A 20,298-nucleotide genomic window follows, 5' to 3' on the forward strand; every position below is an offset into this window, starting at 1 on the left:
GATAATTAAGGAATGCTTGGTCACTATAGAGATTTCAGGTAATATATCAATTGATTGACATACACTTTTAATATCAATTAATTTGATTATTAAAAGGAACTAAATTTATGCATAAAAATAGAAGTATTAATTAATGATGTAATTAAGAGATGCTTGAATATTACAAGAGCTACGTGACTTTTTTTTGTTGAAGTTAAGCATTTATATGATTAATGAGTATTATTAAATAATAAAAAAATTATTTAAATTATCTCTTAAAAGAAGACAGTTAGTCATGAAGAGACAAATCCTTTATCATAATGAACACATAACTTCTAGTTTTTTATTTTCAGCATCTAGTTTTAAGAGAAGTATTTGATCGTCGTCTAATTATCTTTTACTAAAATACATTCTCAATTATTTTAATATTTATCATGATCAACATCTCATTATATGTAGCTAGGATGACGTTCAAATAGTGTGCAATACACTTGGTCAATTGTGTTTTAAACATTTATTATTTTTTATTACACTTTAATATAAATTTATCATGAAAACGTAAAAATTAATGTGATTTGTATTTTATAGAAAAATATTTATCACTTACTTCCAAATTTCATTTAATAAATGACTATTAATATACTTTCTTTTATGATCATCACAGAACATTTATTTTATTATATTTTAAACTATGAATAAATTAATAGTGTATTTAATTATTACTTCTTTGGCTTTTTTGGGATTCAGATTTGAGAAGAAAACAGTCCATACCAAAATCCCTAAATCAAATGGTCGAAGAAGAATCTGGACTACCTATAGTCAATTTGCATGCATCTCATTGTGCAGTCATGAACTTAAGGCTCCAATTTTTATTTATATATATTCAGTAGTTTTGGAAGGATTGAAAAATAAAATTAAGGATTTTCTTTCCCCATATGACTGCAGGTGATCCACCCCAGCAGAAGACAAGTCAAGGAAATGAGAAAAAGAAAGAAGATGAGAATATTACTCAAGGTTAGTGTGATTTTTCTAAAATCAATTAATTTGCTTAACTGTTTTATGTTTACATATGGTTTCAAAAGGTAGCTGAATTCTATGCATTCAAGCGATATTTCTCTCTTTTACAAACATAGTTATAATTTGATGTGTATTTAGCTTTAATGGATTTTATTGATTATCAAAGTAATTTTGAAAGAAGTGAAAAATAAAATTAAGGGTTTCCCTTCTCTCGATCTCATTACAGGCGATCCACCTCAAGAGGAGAGAAGTCTAAGAATCAAGATAGAGGAAGAACTCAAGAATATTACAGAAGGTTAGTGTGATTTTCTTTGAAATCATCACATCACTTTTCTTTCAATATATTTTCAACTATGAAGAAATTAAGAGTGTGTTTAATTATTATTTCTTTGGCTATTTTGGGATTCAGATTTGATTTCTTTTAATGTGTCCGATTTTATTTAAAAAAATGGTTATAAATTATATTTTTGCAACATAGTTTATAGGCACATTAGACAACATTGAAAGTTTTTTTCATTGTGAAATTCCTATTTGAGAAGAAAACAGTCCATACCAAAATCCCTAAATCAAATGGCGGAAGAAGAATTTAGACTACCTACAGTCAATTTGCATGCATCTCATTGTGCAGTGATGAACTTAGGGCACCCATTTTTTTATATTTACTTAATTTAAGAAGGATTGAAAAATAAAATTAAGGGCTTTCTTTCCTCATATGATTACAGGTGATCCACCTAAACAGAAGAGAAGTCAAGGAAATGAGAAAAAGACAGAAGACGACAATATTACTCAAGGTTAGTGTGATTTTTCCTAAATCAATTATTTTCCTTAAGTGTTTTATGTTTTCATATGGTAACTCAAAGAGAACAATGGAGATAAATCCAACTTAGGTATCTGGTATAAATAAATAAAGAAACATTTTGAAAAGAAAATCCTCAATTTAGTCTTTTAAGGTTACATGTGTATATCAGCATTTCTTCAAAGATTTTTCTGTCATAATTTGTAGTTTTCAAAAGTTTTTCTCCACAATGATTAAATTAATTTCACATTTCAGCCATTCTACCCCTACTATCATGTGTATATCAGCATGCATTGTTTTATGCCTACTTGATGATTTTCCATTCTTTGTTGTGTAATAATATTGTCACATAACTAGTTCACAATTTTACACCATTATGGGAGTGAACATATTTTAGCTAGTTTCATTTTTTACCATAATTCTTGGCTTGTAAATATGTTCATGATCAAATAAACAGGGCAATCAAAACGAAGAAAGCAATTTAGGGTTGGAGATGATGGTAATATATTATTTGATGAAGAAGAGCTCAAAATGATCCTAGATTTTAAGAGAGGTGAGGACTATATTGAGGTTCTTTGTGGCGCTACAAACAAAAAATATGGAGATTATGTTGGGAGGCTAAAAATTAATAACGAAGGTCAATATTTCATCACTTGTGAGTGTTGCCCTGAGTGTCCCTTGGGTCAGTTTTCCACTTCAATTTCTCAATTTTTTTTATTTTGCAATAGTATAATTGGTCTCTAATGTTTCAAGCAAGTATTTTTGTTTTGTATTGTTATAATTGTACAATAAAAAAATAATGGAACAGGAACTGCAGAATCTGTTGATCTTTTTTAGAGCCTTATTTTCGTAATTTGGAAAAAACAAATAAATAGCAGATATATAGATTTAATTTTATCAAAAAAAATATCTGTGAGACAGAATCACTATTTCTTTTCATTATATTTTATTGCAATATAAATTATTATTATAAATATAATTTCGATCCTATGCATTATTTGTTGGTGGAAACGAGGGAGAACACTGAAGTTAGTGGAAACATGTTTGTTTGTAATAATCAGTGAATGTCACTCTAGAAGCATTTGAGAAACATGCTTTAAGGGAAGGGAGCGGAAGGTGGAAGAGAAACATCTGGGTTCATTGTGAAGACGAAGACAAAGTTCCACTCTGGAAGACACCTCTGATAAAGTATTACACACACCAGGCAAATGTGGCTAACCGGAAAGACTCTGCAATGAGGAAACAAAACTTTCACAGGGATGAGTTCCTACGTTGCACGAGATGCGGGAAGGAGCGCAGGTTCCATCTCAAGAGCAGACCAGACATTAAGAACTACCATGATGCTTCAAACAACAAATGCTGGAATTGTTCTCTTTGGCCTTATCAAAAGTAAGTTGCTCAATCCCAACTCAAGCTATATGATATTCAAGTTCATGCATGATTAGTATTTTCTTGTGAGCATAGTTGGTACTTAGTCTTGCAAAACACATTATATGCTGGAAAAAGATACTGGGGACTCACGATGTGTCAATAAGAGATAGAGAGACAAAAAGGATGAGCGATAATTGATATTTTACTAAAAATCACAAATTCCTTCAACTAGAGACAATCCAGCTTTAGTAAGGTAGGATAATTGATTATTGCAACAACGTTTTTTTTCCAAGTAATTAACAACATCAACATACCTATAACTTAGATTTAAGACCACTTGTTATGAACAACTTTATGTCAGATTGTCATCCATGGACTCGGAGATGGAGAGATAAATGACCGATGTGATTAATGGTATGATATGAAAGAATGATAAAGAGAAATCAAGGTGTATGTACAATTTGAGTGTCCAAATATTGCGACTCTTGTATGTTAGCTAAGGGGCAAGCCAAACCGTATATAGATTGAAAAGTGACTCACGCTAGCTTATATTGCATACAGTAAACTTGAACAATATAAGAAGCTATATTCTAGTTGAGAGATCTGCTCAAATATCAATTCTAATTAATCATGTGAAAATTTTAATTTTTCAGAATAACATGCGATGATGATGAAGAGAGATCAAGTCTGAAAGCAAGCAGGGGCTGTTCTCGTTCTTCAACTTGCCAAGGCTGCTCAACTTGTTACTGTGAAGGGTGCATCAAGTGCCGCTTTGAGGATTGCAATTGCCAAGAATGCAGAGACTTTATGCTATATGCTAAACCTTAACTAGGCTCTGCAAAGTGCCATTTCTTAATTGACTCATTTGGCACCTACATGAAGACATGAAAACTATATGATGTTGCGGAGAAACTTTGGACCTCTTTATTACTGTTTAAGAAAGCTGTGACTTTTTTCTTTTTCTTTGGAGAACTTCTTGATGGTACCATCTTGGTCTTTCATATGATCAACTCAGAACTAGTTCTCTTTGAATAATATTGAGCTTGAAATGGTACTCAACTTAAAGTTTTCTTTTTTATATTATCTTTTTATACTACTGTGTTTTGGAGGTGGATTGACGCTTATGCCTACAGCTGTTTCTGATCATCTAGGATGATTAATTTATGTAACACTGCAAGAAAATTATAGCATTGTGTAGGAAATAACACATAGACTAGTGGTATAAGGGGGCAATTTTCACCTATCAAACTAGCTTTTAGGAGTTGAGTAAGACCTAAACCTGAATGCTAATATGGCTTCAAAATAAGGGTTTTTGTTGGCCTATTGGGTCACATGTTATCAGGCTGTTATCAAACCTCCCAAAGATGCCTCATCCTGCAAAGTTCATAACTGAGACGTCCATCTCCCGACTTGCAGGGGTGACATCAACTAACTGGTAGTATGGTGAAAATATAAGTGACGACAATCCTTACCTTGAGTTAGTTTTTTCAATTAAGTCCAAACCTAAATTCTACAGATTGTGACTGCATCTCCATCGAGGTTGTTAATTGAAGCTTGAGATTTTCTTTATTCCCATTGAGTTCAAACTCAGAATTACATCATAATAAAGGGGAAACGAAGCACGTGTAGATGGAGGCGTTGGCTTTGTATGCGAGTTGCTGGTACAGGATGTTGTGGGTTAGGGTCAGGAAGGGACGGTGAGGCTTTAGGGTGGGAGGACCTGTGGCGGTGACTATGTGACTTTGGGTTCGGTGGCAGAGTATCGAAGTGAGCCTGATCATGAAATGTGGAGAGATTCTTACCTAATTAGGGTTCATGACATTGAGAGAAGAATGAGGCAGGTAGAGGGCAAGAGACTATGTGTTTTAGAAAATTTGACAACATTAGGTTTTTTATTAACCATTGTTAACGCATGTCAACCGACCTCAGTTTTGGTCAAAAATGAAGTTAAGGGATACACACAAGATCGGTTTTTAAAAAACTGATGTTAACAAAGTCCTTTTGTTAACATCGGTTTTCATAAAACCAATGTTAAATTGACGATGTTAAAATCATATTTTTTTAGTAGTGTTTGGTCTCGCATCATCATTATTGTAGGTTATTCTGAAAAATGAAAATTCTCCCATTATTAATTAGAATTGATATTCGAGTGACCTCACAACTAGAATATGGCTTCTTACACTATTCAAGTTTACTATATGCCATATAAGCTAATGTGAGTCACCTTATCAATCTATATACAATTTGGGTTGGCCCTAAGCTAACATACAAGAGTCGCAATATTTAGACACTCAAATAGTACATACACCCTTGATTTCTCTTTATCATTCTATCATATCATACCATTAATCAATTCAGTCATTTATCTCTACATCTCTGAGGGCGTGGATGATCCTCTCACGTAAAGTTGTTAATTACAAATGGTCTTGAGTTTAAGTTCCAGGTATGTAGATGTTGTTAACTACCTTGAAAAATATAAAACTGAAACCTAAACTAGAAAGTTCACAAGATAATATCAATCATCCATGAACTTGAATATCATATAGCTTCAGTTGTGATTTGGGTGCACCTTACTTTTGATAAGGCCAAGGATAACATGTCCAGGATTTGTTGGTCAAAGCATCATGGTAGTTCTTAGTGTTTGGTTTGCTCTTAAGACGTAGCTTGTGCTCCTTCCTGCAACTCATGCAATGTAGGAACTCAACCCTGGGAAAATTTTGTTTCCTCGTTACAAAGTCTTTCATTTGGGCTGGTGTAATATTTTATCAGAGGTGTCTTCTGGAGTGGACCTTTGTCTTCATCTTCGCAATGAACCTTGATGTTTCTCTTCCACCTTTATTACTAGAGCAACAACATTCTACATAGGTTATTTGGGAACAACTACATCGATTGACGACCATCGTCACAGAGTTGATATAAGGTTCAAATAGTAAACACGTGACAATATGAAATTAATTAAATTTTATGAAATAAATATGAAATTTTCAAATATTTTATAATTTAAGGAAAATTAGGTACACTAAACATGTTTATTTTTTAACAAATTTGACACAAATTAACCAAATCAGTAATTATTTATATGTATTTACATTCTTTCCCAAATTAACCAAATACGAGACATTAAAGATATTTAAAATAAAATAAAAATCATGTAGTCAAGCTGTATGATGATGACATAATTAACTATCATGTGGTAATTAAAGTAAAGCATTAAATGCTGACACAGTACCTAAAAAATGTGTGAAGCCATATGATAGACAGTTATGGTGACCCCAACTACCAAAGAATTCAGCATATATGCCTACACGTAAGCAGGATTTTGGAAAAAGGCCTTCCATGGTACATCATATCCGGTATTTTAAGAACAAGCCACAAAGCAAAGTTACTTAGCAAATATTGTAAGTATTCATTCAGTCCAACCCAGTGTAAGGTTTACACACACAGAGGCAAAAAGCATTATGCTATTTCTCAAGTTAAAAAATTAGATACTTTTAAAAGGAGAAAGTAAAAATAGACACTACTTGGAAATTGGAGTTTCTTGAGAGAACTCCTCTTTATGAATATATATAATGTTATTACCATTGAAATCCTTAACAAAAGACTACTTGGAAATTGTATGAAGACGAGATAAGGATATTATGTATAATAAGTAACACTAGGAAATAGTTATCAATAGAAAAAATATTAGAATATGGCTTTAAGCAGAACTGGCATGTGATTCCTAAGGACATTCATACTTTGACATAAAAGTGAGGTTCAAAACTGCCATAAGTTTTTTACTTATACCTTCAAAGTGGCATTAATTTATGTGAGAGAAGTTTTCCATGATTGTGTACTACTGGTATCATCATCTGCTGTAAGAAAATCGAAATCAAAAGTAAAAAATAGTCCATATAACCATAAGCCTCAAAATACGTAAACAAAAGAATGGAAGTCTTCAACCGAAAATCCAAGACAACTTATACATGAACATGCATGCTGCCTTGAAGGCATAACATATAAAAAACATGGCATTCATATAAGGTTAATAAGTTTATATAAACAGCAGAATAGGAAGTTTAATGACAGGTCCGTTTTTTAAAACATCAACAAAAACTATTCCGTAATTTTTTTATATGAAAATATACCATAGAATACATGCGTTCATCTCAATCTCACCATTTGAAATACAATGAATAATTAAAATGTAACTTTTATGAATACAACAATTTTATTGAGAACCAAGAAAGGTGCCAAAAAAAAAAATAACAACATCAGAGAAAAAAAACACCTGAAAATGACTAATCAATCGAGATACTTCAACCTAAAATATAAGTGGCAACAAAGATCACCTATAATTATCAGGATTCATGGAAAGTAATGCCCGGTACAAAGCTTCGCCTTCTTCTAGGTGACCAGGCTTTACCAAAACTGAAACCTCTTGTTCTTTGTATACAAGTTTATTAACCTAGGAAGGCATATTCGGAATCAAGTTATATATCATGTATTAGTTACATTTATCAAATTCCCTAGGTTAATAAAACTAAAACATACTTACAAGGTTAGATTAGAACAATTTTATTGAGAACCAAGAAAGGTGCCAAAAAAAAAAAAAACAACATCAGAGAAAAAAAACACCTGAAAATGACTAATCAATCGAGATACTTCAACCTAAAATATAAGTGGCAACAAAGATCACCTATAATTATCAGGATTCATGGAAAGTAATGCCCGGTACAAAGCTTCGCCTTCTTCTAGGTGACCAGGCTTTACCAAAACTGAAACCTCTTGTTCTTTGTATACAAGTTTATTAACCTAGGAAGGCATATTCGGAATCAAGTTATATATCATGTATTAGTTACATTTATCAAATTCCCTAGGTTAATAAAACTAAAACATACTTACAATGTTAGATTAGAACAATTTTATTGAGAACCAAGAAAGGTGCCAAAAAAAAAAACAACATCAGAGAAAAAAAACACCTGAAAATGACTAATCAATCGAGATACTTCAACCTAAAATATAAGTGGCAACAAAGATCACCTATAATTATCAGGATTCATGGAAAGTAATGCCCGGTACAAAGCTTCGCCTTCTTCTAGGTGACCAGGCTTTACCAAAACTGAAACCTCTTGTTCTTTGTATACAAGTTTATTAACCTAGGAAGGCATATTCGGAATCAAGTTATATATCATGTATTAGTTACATTTATCAAATTCCCTAGGTTAATAAAACTAAAACATACTTACAATGTTAGATTAGAACAATTTTATTGAGAACCAAGAAAGGTGCCAAAAAAAAAAACAACATCAGAGAAAAAAAACACCTGAAAATGACTAATCAATCGAGATACTTCAACCTAAAATATAAGTGGCAACAAAGATCACCTATAATTATCAGGATTCATGGAAAGTAATGCCCGGTACAAAGCTTCGCCTTCTTCTAGGTGACCAGGCTTTACCAAAACTGAAACCTCTTGTTCTTTGTATACAAGTTTATTAACCTAGGAAGGCATATTCGGAATCAAGTTATATATCATGTATTAGTTACATTTATCAAATTCCCTAGGTTAATAAAACTAAAACATACTTACAATGTTAGATTTTTTTTGTGCAACTCCTCCAGAGCTCTCTCAAGAAACTCACATTCCTCTAACAATGAGATCTGGGAAATAATATTTAGTGCAGAGAAACAGCACAGGAAAAAATAATAACAGCAGTAAAACCATGAATACCACCCATATCAGGTCAACCTGAGAATTAATAATGAGTATTATCATTTACTCCACCTGCTGCTTAGGTTATGTGAATAAAATAACTGGTGCAGAAATAAGCCATATCTGTTGGACATATAAATTGATAAATTCAAACCACTGGGTTTGACAGAGAACCACACACACACCCCGAGTCGCCCCCGCCCCCGCCCCCCCCCTCTAAAAAACCATCTTAGGACCTTTTTTTAACCTTACAACAAGCATAACATAATTTTAACATACCGTATAGAAGAACCCATGATGAACATGTCATTAAAAAATACTGAAAATTATTAATTATTTATTGAATGGGATATAATTTTTTTGTGTTATGTATTAAAACACGTTTATAATATATTAAAAAACATTCTACTGTATAAAATGTACATAGTTGGTGTAAAATATTTTTCCGCATACATCTCTAATAACAAAATTTTGTCATTTTCTCGTAACAAATCTTTTCATTTATAAATATAATGTATGAGTAGTTTCTTTAAAATTATTTGTTGAAATAAATGGTCAATCTAATAAAATAAGTATTTTTTTTTATTTTTTAGTATATTTGTCTAAACTTTTTATATTTTAAAAAAATAAATTCTATCTTTAAACAAATTTATCCTCACACACACACACACACACACACACACACACACACACACACACACACACACACACACACACACACACACCACACACACACACACACACACACACACACACACACCACACACACACACACACACACACACACACACACACACACACACACACACACACACACACACACACACACACACAGATATATATATATATATATTATATATATATATATTATTTATATATATATATATATATTTGAAATTTCTTATATATATTTGTGTAAAAATATTTTACACACAAGGGGATACATAAAGTGAGAATAGTATTTGTAATAAGAAGATAAAAGAAGTAAATTTAGATTATATAATCATGTACGTGGATAATTATGCTTATATAATCTCTTAAAAAGTTATGTCACATTATGTTTAATCTTAATATTGCATGATTTGATCCGATACTTAATTAATCATGATTATCTCACTTTCTCATATAAAAGTCCCTGCAATTCACTCTATATAGTCACATATGACCATATATGTATAAATTTAACTCGTAAAAATAATCTCTACTACCATGACAGGGTTTAGCGTGCACTTTTTAAGGCTGCTTGCGACAAGTCACAACTTAAATATGTTAAGTTTCTGCAGTGTTTGTTTTACCTATACAATTAAAAAGCATTAAAACTCAATAGTACCAATTATCATTCATCAAAGTAGTTAATTAAATATTACAGTAGATACTCAACTTGTACAAATAATATCAAAATACTTATACTTGCTAATGTTACGGAACATAAATTGTGCGTGTAAAAAATTAATTTAATTTACATTATGCACTCAACCTTTCACATTATGTTATCCATACTTTTTTATGAGATTATGTTATCCACTCTTACTTATAAGGATTATAATGAGTTTTCCTCTAAGGTCCTAAGGTGAAATTCCTCCCATGATATGGCCTTTCTTGGTGCACTTCAAAATTCAGGACGGAAGGAGACCAGAAGGAGATTTTCATTCACCTTTCCCCTTAATCCAGAGCAAGTTCTAATGTTATAAATAATTCTAGTTTAAGCACATCCTGTTATCATTTTCAATAAAATAGAAAATAGAAGACGAAAAAAAAACACCTCCACTTGTTAAACAGACTAACATTATGATTTTCAAACTTAAGTACATGCCAGCATAATCAAAGACTAACATCCAAGTTAAATTTAATGATTATAGAGAAGCAACTATAGGCAAATGCATTTAAGATGCTACCTGTAGGTGTGATAGGTCACAAACAATTTCAATATTGTCGGGATCAATTCTCAGTGCCTTTCGATAGCACTTGATCGCCTCCTGGTATTCTCTCTCTGACCGATAAAGGAGACCATAAACATTGCAGCAAACATGACTTTTAAGGTCATTCTGTACCAGAACAAAAATCAAAGCTGGATCATCTGATAGACAACTATTGTATGATTGATAAACTAGTTCGTATGCTTCAGACTTATGGTCCATGCAATTTAATGCCAAACCCTTCATCAATAAAGTTTCTATCATCTAGAAACCGGAACGGACACATAAATAAAAATTATGAGCAAAGAAATAAAATATGCTGCAAATAAGAAATAATAGATAGAAAATGGGGAAGGGGGGAGGGGCTAACATTGCATTTCTTGCATGACTTACTTAAACAATTAAGAAGGGAAATAAGATGACCCCTGGCCATAAGGAAAAAGTTAGAAAATTGTCACCAAAATAATAAAGTATACCTCCATGGTCGGGAAAGTTTTTCAAAATTACATCAGCTGCTTTGAGACCCTTTTTATATCGTTTGGTTTCATATGATTTCTGCAGTTAAGGAAAATAACTGAATATCCCAATTTTCTTTTGGTCCTAGATTTGCGGAACTGAAAGAAAGTAGCTTCTATGGGAAAACAAAGAGGACAGTGAAGGAAAATAACCCAATTTTCTGTCTCCCTCTTTCACTATCCTTATGTCTCTCTCTACTTCTGCTTCGCCTTCACGTTGCCCCAGTATCTATCTCCGCTTCTGCTCCTTTTTCTATGTTTTACTCTGCTCCTACTTCATCTTCTACTTCTATCGTTGTCCCAGCTCGAAACCCTAGACTCGAAAGAAGGCTTTTCTTGAGATTGTCGTGGATGGATTGGAGCTGCGCTTGCTTCTTTGACTCGGAGTAGGCTTTGACGAATTTGGAGTGGAAGGAAGAGGAGGGTTTTGGAACATCATCCTTTGCTGCTGAAGAGGAAAAGCGGAGACCCAGCTTGAACCACGCAGCTCTCTCGCCTTTACAGGTCAACTCGTCGTAGTTCGGCACTCCATTTTCTTCCTCCATCTATAAACTTCACTTTTCAATTTCATTCTTCATCCATCTCAACCCAACTAACATCCCTTCACACTCCATGAAATGTAAGGAAAGACAATAGAGTTAGACCACAGAAAACGTAAAATAAAAATAACAGTTAAAATTGTGAAGAAATCGCGAAGCGGAGAATGAAATCAACAAGGTACCTAAGAAGCAGGAGGGAAGGTGGAATGTCAAGAAGAAGAAGAAGAGAGAGAAAACAGTTAGCTCCATGGATGAATGAATAAACCCAAGAGATTAGAGAGAATGGTGCATGTGCAAGTGCAGAGAGTGTGTGCGAGTGGATTTTCTTTTCTTCTTCTTCTCAGCTTTCTTCCTCTCTATTGATGTCGAGGTAGAGTATGGAGGCACGCGACAGAGTTCCAGGAGGCTAGCTAGGGTTTTAATTTTTTTCAGCGGAATTAAGATGATTTTTTACTAAAACTCGTCTTAAATTTTATTAGCCATAACATTCTAAGGCGGTTTTCAATAATCGTCTTAGAATGTGTGTTGTAAAAGACATTTTTCATTACAATAATTACAATAATGCCACAAGCTCATTTTCTAAGGCGGTCCACTTAGAACCATCATAGGATAGGTGTCGTAGAAACTTATATTTCTAGTAGTGCTTCCACTCCCTTCTTTGAAATCAAGCTTCTCAAACGCTTCTAGAATCAAATACATCAATTATTACAAATTAAAATTTTTCGATCCACTTCAGTGTTCTCCCTTGTTACTTAGAGAAATTAATGATTTGGTCTTGATCTAATATAATGGTATAAGGTAGCCAACATATAATGCGTAGGAGCCAAATAGTAATAATAGTAAAATTGTGTAATAAGATACTTTATCTATGTTTTAGTTTGGTTTCTTATGTTTAAAAAGTTTCACTTTAGTCTCTTGTTCTCTTTTCACTCATTTCTTATTTGATCCTCACAAACCTCACTTGGAGACATAGGTGTAAGGGTAACCTTTTTCCCTTTATGTCCCAATGAAAATTTGTTTGTGACACTATTATGGAGAACATCCTTATCATACTGCCAAGGCCTTCCACGTAAGAGATTGCAAGCCTCCATAGGGACTACATCAAACAGTATCTCATCAACATATTTTCCAATGGAAAAGCATATCAAAACTTTTATATCTACAACTAGCTCCCTATTCTCACTCAACCATTGTAGTTTGTAAGGCCGAGGGTGAGGGAAAGTTTTCAAAGCAAGCTTTTCTATCAGTCTTTGGCTAGCTACATAAGTGCAATTTCCCCCATCAATAATCAAAGAGCATATTTTCCCCATGAAGAAGTGGGAGTAGGGTTAGAATTATTTTTAGCAAGGGAAGAACCTTTTCATGAGATTTCAATGAAGATCCTCTATTCTTCTTGTATGTTTGCTTCCTCTTTACTTGTTGTTCCACCTTGATAGCTTGATGAATGAGATCCTTCAGAGAGGCATAGTGGTGCAACTCTACAATGTCTTGGATCTCCCTATTGAGACCATGCAAATACCTTGCCATGATGGACTCTTGAGACTTTATCTCTTCATTGTAGTTCTAGCAAGCAATGACTAGCTCAACCTTCATCTCCCACTCAAGATACACTTTCGGATTACGAGTCCCTTTAAAAGTACGGATCTTCACCTTTACTCCATCAATCCCTTCCTCTCTTTGCCTACCTCCATATCTTCTATGACTTCTTCTCTCCCTATACCTCTAATTCCTCCATCCTGCCCCATCCTCTTCATACCCGTCATCTTCTCCATGAGAATAATTAGATGATTTTACCTCTCTTCTTTGCTCTATATTTTCAATCTCAAAGTGTCCAAGTGTAATTTAATTTACCCCAAGTGATATGTAAAAAGCAAGACAACATATGAAAAAAATGGGTTCGAAAAAGGAGATGAAGGAGAAAGTTAATATATATATATATATATTGTAATCTTTTAGGATTGCACTCCACTAAGGTGCAACTTGTACTTTAGAACTACGCATATCTAAACTACTGATAATAACAAATTATTAAGATCTTTACAATTAATTAAAAATTTTCATATCATATTTTTATAAATAAAAAATTGTCACCTACCACCAACATCATCACCATCATTGTCACCGGTGGTGATGATGATGGTAATGTTGATGACAACAACAATTATTGAAGTAATAATATTGGTGGAGATAATAATATATTTTGTTCTTAAGAGAAAATTATGATATCAAAAATATAAATTAATGATAATTATGTGAATTCTTTTGGCGTTGTTCTTTAATTTCATGAAATCTAAAGTCTTATGTGGATAATTTATGATGATCTTTATCAAGATGAAACTCTAATTAATTTTGATTAAAAAAACTATTTCATAGATTATTATCAGGATAAAACTTTAATTTTAATTCAAGAACAATACAAAAACACTTAAGGAACTATGTCTAAATTATATTATCTTTATTATTAGGCCAATTGATAAACTTTGATACGAATCCAGGGTAAGTTATAATAGTTTTAAGTTAATTTTACCTATGCGATTTATGTACCACAGGTTCTAATTGTGTGAATTAGGTCGTCTAGTATCATAATTGTATGAATTTTCTCCTTCCATCCGTCAATAATAAAAATTTAATATATTTTTCCGACCTGCTACTACATGATGACATGTAAATGTCATGACAATTGACCTATATTACTTGATATTCATATTTTTGTGACTTAATTAAACTTTTGTTCTCTTTGCTATTGCAATAGTGAATTTCCAAAAGAGCAAATAAGTTGTGTCAATATATACTAGTTTTTTATCCGTGTAATGCACTAGATAAACAAGTTTGGTTGAGTAGTGATAGGATGATTTTGTATTAAATAATATAGTTTAGAGCAAAAACCTGCTAAATTTTTTTTGTAGAACTATTTATGTTGGCATATGATAAGTAAAACTTTAAAAGAATAATTCAAATTAATAAAAGTTTGATAACATTTAAACCAAGGGGGTGGGCCATCCCCTCCCCCATCTTACAAACTTTTTTTAAAATATTATACATATAATATTACTATAATTATTTATATTTTTCGTTAATATTAATATATAATATTATATTACTATCAAATGCTCTTTAGAATTATTTCTTACCATTCAATTATCAATGAATTTATTTTCTTTAAAGAATATAGAGAAAAATAATTTATGATTGTTTAGTTACTAATAGAGTATAAATAAGTTAATTTTTCCTTATTTTCTTTTGTTAGTTAATATTATAAACAATTTAGCATTAATAATTAATTTTGTACTTTAAATTTATATTTTTACATAATATCAACTCTAACGGAGGATTTAGTGATATTTTTTAATTAATTATGTTTTCATCATATAAAATATATTTGTATGACTTTTATAGCTTTAGTTTGGTAGGTTGGAAGGTCAGGTTTAAATGGCTAATAAAAATGCCAATGTTGAACATATTCCTTTAGCAATAAAAAATAATTTGACATTAGAAAAGACTGGAAAATGTATCATAATATGATTATAGAAATAAAAAATATATAATTAAATTCCTGATATACCATATACCTACATATTCAAAAGACGCATAAAAGTAAAATTTTGTATAATTTTTTCCTTCAAAAGATGATGCTACACATACCATTGTATTTCAACGGGTGCAAAAAAGTATAATCATGATTGGTTACATGAATTGCTTTTGTATTTATAATCACGATCGGTTTTTTCGATCAATCAATTTCTATTAATACAAGCATATTGAATTTTTTTCCATTCAATTCCTCATCAAAAGCTACAAAATATATTTCCACAACTACCCACATATTCTTTCTTTTGTATATCTAAAGATAATGATAAAGATAAAGCAATTTCATATTACATTTCATACGGAAAACTATAAGTTTATAGGATTAAAGAAATGTGGTCTTATTAAATACAGTTTTCAATTTTAGTTCTATTTAATTTTGCACATTCAACTTTCCTATTAAATGCAAAAACCCTCATGCAGTGTTGGTCAATCACATGACCCCTCCGTAATTATTTTGTAAATCAATCAACGTGCGTTATAGCTAGATTAATTAAGGGATGCTTGGTCCACTATAGAGATTTCAGGCAATATATCAATTGATTGACATACATTTTTAATATCAATTAATTTGATTATCAAAAGGAACTAAATTATGCATAAAAATAGAAGTATTAATTAATGATGTAATTAAGAGATGCTTGAATATTACAAGAGTTACGTGACTTTTTTTTTGTTGAAGTTAAGCATTTATATGACTAATGAGTATTATTAAATAATAAAAAAATTATTTAAATTATCTCTTAAAAGAAGACAATTAGTCCTGAAGAGACAAATCCTTTATCATAATGAACACATAACTTCTAGTTTTTTATTTTCAGCATCTAGTTTTAAGAGAAGTATTTGATCGTCGTCTAATTATCTTTTACTAAAATACATTCTCAATTATTTAATATTATCATGATCAACATCTCATTATATGTAGCTAGGATGACGTTCAAATAGTGTGCAATACACTTGGTCAATTGTGTTTTAAACATTTATTATTTTTTATTACACTTTAATATAAATTTATCATGAAAACGTAAAAATTAATGTGATTTGTATTTTATAGAAAAATATTTATCACTTACTTCCAAATTTCATTTAATAAATGACTATTAATATACCTTCTTTATTATCATCACAGAACATTTATTTTATTATCTTTTAAACTATGAATAAATTCAGAGTGTATTTAATTATTACTTCTTGGCTTTTTGGGATTCAGATTTGAGAAGAAAACAGTCCCATACCAAAATCCCTAAATCAAATGGTCGAAGAAGAATCTGGACTACCTATAGTCAATTTGCATGCATCTCATTGTGCAGTCATGAACTTAGGGCTCCAATTTTTATTTATATAATTCAGTAGTTTTGGAAGGATTGAAAAATAAAATTAAGGATTTTCTTTCCCCATATGACTGCAGGTGATCCACCCCAGCAGAAGACAAGTCAAGGAAATGAGAAAAAGAAAGAAGATGAGAATATTACTCAAGGTTAGTGTGATTTTTCTAAAATCAATTAATTTGCTTAAGTGTTTTATGTTTACATATGGTTTCAAAAGGTAGCTGAATTCTATGCATTCAAGCGATATTTCTCTCTTTTACAAACATAGTTATAATTTGATGTGTATTTAGTTTAGTAGATTTTATTGATTATCAAAGTAATTTTGAAAGAAGTGAAAAATAAAATTAAGGGTTTCCCTTCTCTCAATCTCATTACAGGCGATCCACCTCAAGAGGAGAGAAGTCTAAGAATCGAGATAGAGGAAGAACTCAAGAATATTACAGAAGGTTAGTGTGATTTTCTTTGAAATCATCACATCACTTTTCTTTTATTATATTTTCAACTATGAAGAAATTAAGAGTGTGTTTAATTATTATTTCTTTGGCTATTTTGGGATTCAAATTTGATTTCTTTAATGTGTCCGCTTTTATTTAAAAAAATGGTTATAAATTATATTTTTGCAACAAAGTTTATAGGCACATTAGACAACATTGAAAGTTTTCTCATTTAGAATTCCTGTTTGAGAAGAAAACAGTCCATACCAAAATCCTAAATCAAATGCCGGAAGAAGAATCTGGACTACCTACAGTCAATTGCATGCATCTCATTGTGCAGTCATGAACTTAGGGCACCAATTTTTTATATATACATAATTTAATGAAGGATTGAAAATAAATTAAGGGCTTTCTTTCCTCATATGATTACAGGTGATCCACCTAAACAAAAGAGAAGTCAAGGAAATGAGAAAAGACAGAAGACACAATATTACTCAAGCTTAGTGTGATTTTTCCTAAATCAATTATTTCCTTACGTGTTTATGTTTCATATGGTAACTCAAAGAGAACAATGGAGATAAATCCAACTTAGGTATCTGGTATAAATAAATAAAGAAACATTTTGAAAGAAAATCCTCAATTTAGTCTTTTAAGGTTACATGTTTATCAGATGTTACTTTCTGAAAATATTTAGTGACTACATTATTCTTCAAAGATTTTTTTGTCATAATTTGTAGTTTTCAAAAGTTTTTCTCCACCAATGATTGAATTAATTTCACATTTAGCCATTCTACCCCTACTATCATGTGTATATCAGCATGCATTGTTTATGCCTTCTTGATGATTTTCCATTCTTTGTTGTGTAATAATATTGTCACATAACTAGTTCACAATTTTACACCATTTTGGAGTGAACATATTTTAGCTAGTTTCATTTTTGTCCATTATTCATGGCTTGAAATATGTTCATGATCAAATAAACAGGGCCATCAAAACGAAGAAAGCAATTTAGGGTTGGAGATGATGGTAAAATATTATTTGATGAAGAAGAGCTCAAAATGATCCTAGATTTTAAGAGAGGTGAGGACTATATTGAGGTTCTTTGTGGCGCTACAAACAAAAAATATGGAGATATGTTTGGAGGCTAAAAATTAATAACGAAGGTCAATATTTCATCACTTGTGAGTGTTGCCCTGAGTGTCCCTTGGGTAAGTTTTCCACTTCAATTTCTCAATTTTTTTTTATTTTGCCAATTGTATAATTGATCTCCTATGTTTCAAGCAAGTATTTTTGTTTTGTATTGTTATAATTGTACAATAAAAAAAATAATGGAACAGGAACTGCAGAATCTGTTGATCTTTTTTAGAGCCTTATTTTTGTTATTTAAAATAGGTTAAATAATAGTTTATTTTGTAATTTCGAAAAAACAAATAAATAGCAGATATATAGATTTAATTTTATAAAAAAAATATCTGTGAGACTGAATCACTATTTCTTTTCATTTTATTTTATTGCAAATAAATTATTATTATAAATATAATTTCGATCCTATGCATTATTTGTTGGTGGAAACGAGGGAAAACACTGAAGTTGGTGGAAACATGTTTGTTTGTAATAATCAGTGAGTGTCACTCTAGAAGCATTTGAGAAACATGCTTTAAGGGAAGGGAGCGGAAGGTGGAAGAGAAACATCTGGGTTCATTGTGAAGACGAAGACAAAGTTCCACTCTGGGAAAACACCTCTGATAAAGTATTACTTACACCAGGCAAATGTGACTATCCGGAAAGACTCTGCAATGAGGAAACAAAACTTTCACAGGGATGAGTTCCTGCGTTGCACGAGATGCGGGAAGGAGCGCAGGTTCCATCTCCAGAGCAGACCAGACATTAGGAACTACCATGATGCTTTAAAACAACAAATGCTGGATTTGTTCTCTTTGGCCTTATCAAAAGTAAGTTGCTCAATCCCAACTCAAGCTATATGATATTCAAGTTCATGCATGATTAGTATTTCTGTGAACGTAGTTGGTACTTAGTCTTGGCAAACACATTATATGCTGGAAAAAGATACTGGGGACTCACGATGTGTCAATAAGAGCTAGAGAGACAAAAAGGATGAGCGATAATTGATATTTTACTAAAAATCACAAATACCTTCAACTAGAGACAATCCAGCTTAGTAAGGTAGGATAATTGATTATTGCAACAACGTTCTTTTCCAAGTAATTAACAACATCAACATACCTATAACTTAGATTAAGACCACTTGTTATGAACAACTTTATGTCAGATTGTCATCCATGGACTCGGAGATGGAGAGATAAATGACCGATGTGATTAATGGTATGATATGAAAGAATGATAAAGAGAAATCAAGGTGTATGTACAATTTGAGTGTCCAAATATTGGGACTCTTGTATGTTAGCTTAGGGGCAAGCCAAACCGTATATATATTGAAAAGTGACTCATGCTAGCTTATATTACATACAGTAAACTTGAATAATATAAGAAGCTATATTCTAGTTGAGAGATCTGATCAAATATCAATTCTAATTAATCATGTGAAAATTTTCATTTTTCAGAATAACATGCGATGATGATGAAGAGAGATCAAGTCTGAAAGCAAGCAGGGGCTGTTCTCGTTCTTCAACTTGCCAAGGCTGCTCAACTTGTTACTGTGAAGGGTGCATCAAGTACCGCTTTGAGGATTGCAATTGCCAAGAATGCAGAGACTTTATGCTATATGCTAAACCTTAACTAGGCTCTGCAAAGTGCCATTTCTAATTGACTCATTTGGCACCTACATGAAGACATGAAAACATATGATGTTGCGGAGAAACTTTGGACCTCTTTATTACTGTTTAAGAAAGCTGTGACTTTTTCTTTTCCTTTGGAGAACTTCTAGATGGTACCATCTTGGTCTTTCATATGATCAACTCAGAACTAGTTCTCTTTGAATAATATTGAGCTTGAAATGGTACTCAACTTAAAGTTTTCTTTTTATACTACTGTGTTTTGGAGGTGGATTGACGCTTATGCCACTACTAGAAGATGCATGATCTACATCGGTCACAATCTATGTTCTACAAAAGGTGCATAACCGTTTTTGATTATAATGATGTT

The sequence above is a fragment of the Glycine soja genome, chromosome 6 (genome assembly GCF_004193775.1).
Source record: "Glycine soja cultivar W05 chromosome 6, ASM419377v2, whole genome shotgun sequence".
Lineage (NCBI taxonomy): Eukaryota > Viridiplantae > Streptophyta > Magnoliopsida > Fabales > Fabaceae > Glycine > Glycine soja.